At 36.6% G+C, this 1886-nt stretch overlaps 1 protein-coding gene across 1 annotated transcript in view; it reads right to left on the reverse strand.

Annotated features, from left to right (window-relative positions):
• Nucleotides 1-1886, reverse strand: part of LOC105162128 (pentatricopeptide repeat-containing protein At1g62260, mitochondrial) — a gene marked incomplete in the record, with an annotated part of 11571 nt that overhangs the window by 2074 nt on the left and 7611 nt on the right. The window contains 4 exon segments of the mRNA XM_020693924.1: nt 1-30; nt 177-364; nt 965-1361; nt 1764-1828.

Here is a 1886-nt window from a genome sequence, read left to right on the forward strand (position 1 = left end):
TCTCCTACCTCAAGTGCCACAGCTTTTTAACTGCAATCATTCATTGTAAACTGTAAAATCTTTATATAGATCGAATGTAATATATTTCAAATTCTTTTAATTCCCTCATATTTAAATCGTTCTACCCAAATACAAACTTCGCTCTTTCAATATTAATTGATGGAAATCATCTTCACCTGATATCTTAAGCGCCACTGATGCGTGGTTCATGAAAAAATGACCCATAAACATAATACAGGTCTATGAACAAGGAAACATTGGACTGGTTTCGACAATCTCATGCTTATTGAGCTCCAACATTGAACTTCAGGACGTATTCTGTGGTGCAGCTCCTTCCAATGTTGCTCTTATCTACTTCATCTGCCTGTCTAAAAGAATAATACTGCATAAAGTAGCTCAACAAGATACAGATAGAGAGGTTAAATCTGTCATTCTATTGCCCAAATGCTTGATGTTAGACTACTTGGTGAAAAATATCATTCACTTGCCTAACTATGCTGCAGCAAAAAGATGGTCATGTAAGCCCAGAAATTTATGAAACAGCAACCAATCTTGTGATTTAACGGTATCCAATCTAAAACCATGTAAAGCTAAGAGTTGTTTTAGGTATCTCTGTAAGATTTGGGAAAAATGAGGTTGGGTTTGAAAAGGTGTTAAAACATCTATTGGAAAATGTAAAGAGTGTTTGGTATTAGTGTGGTTATATCGAAACCGGCTTCATTTTTGGGCTGGTTTTGCGAAACAAAGATTGCAAATAAAATTTCCATGCACACGCGCCATTTACAAGAGAATAGACACAATGTCAGAGTTCAGTAAAGCGCATGCATACGCAGATGGTGCAGAATTTCCAAACGGGATAGAGATGTATATACTGGAGAAAAATAAAAAATATCAAGTACTTAGCGTCAGGTATGTGCGTAATGAAAGAAATAAAGAGAGACAGCAAAAGAAATGCAAATCTTACCATTCTTTTGCTGATGTAAGGCTGTAACGACCTGAACATCTCTGATTGATTATAAGCTTTCCGGGGTGATTTATTTTCCATCTGGAATTCTTTCTAGATTCTTTTCTTGTGCTACACTGCCAAATTCTACCAAAAGTAGGGAGACAAATAGCATAAAATATTGGTACTAATATGTTTGTTCAAGTTCTTTTCACTCTACCCAAGCAGCTCCAACACGTTTTGGTTTCAACCTTGAGAACTTCCCTGCTTTAGAGGAAACACGATCCCTCAGTTTTGGACTCCATGCACGATGAGGCTCATTTCCTTTTGCTTCATCAAACCAAGGTGGAGGTGCTCCAGTCTGAACATTTCCTTAGACGGCTTCTCGAGATGTAGAAGAAATTTGCGACATCTAAACCTGTATGAAAAAAGAACAGAGGTAAATAATTAATAATAGGAGATTTAAAATCCTGTAATACTACATTAAGATAGCAAGACATAAACAAGGCATTGAATATATATATATATATATATATATCTCACAGAAAGGCAATGGTATCAAGTGATATCAATCAGACATAGAAACAGGAAGCACGAGACTTTGAGGTAAATAAATACAAGAAATTTGAAAAACACCAGGAAAGTAACAAAGTACCCAGAGATATGTTCCCTGTTAACTATTCTTAGTCCTGGATAAACCTGCTTGAGAAATTTTAGACGCAACAAAGGATAACCCATGCTAATAAGCATAACAACAGGAATCCATCTAAATAAGGAACAACGATTATGGCCTAATAGTCATGCCCAAGAATAAACTTACAGAACCACTGATAAGATGAGCATTCCCTGGCAAGTGGATTGGAGCATGGTGATTATCAATGTCACCTGGTAGGCACATCAGGAAATATAGATTAGCAAGACCATCTGCAATCCTGCCCTGCTG

This window comes from Sesamum indicum, linkage group LG5, assembly GCF_000512975.1.
Source record: "Sesamum indicum cultivar Zhongzhi No. 13 linkage group LG5, S_indicum_v1.0, whole genome shotgun sequence".
NCBI classification, from domain to species: Eukaryota; Viridiplantae; Streptophyta; class Magnoliopsida; order Lamiales; family Pedaliaceae; genus Sesamum; species Sesamum indicum.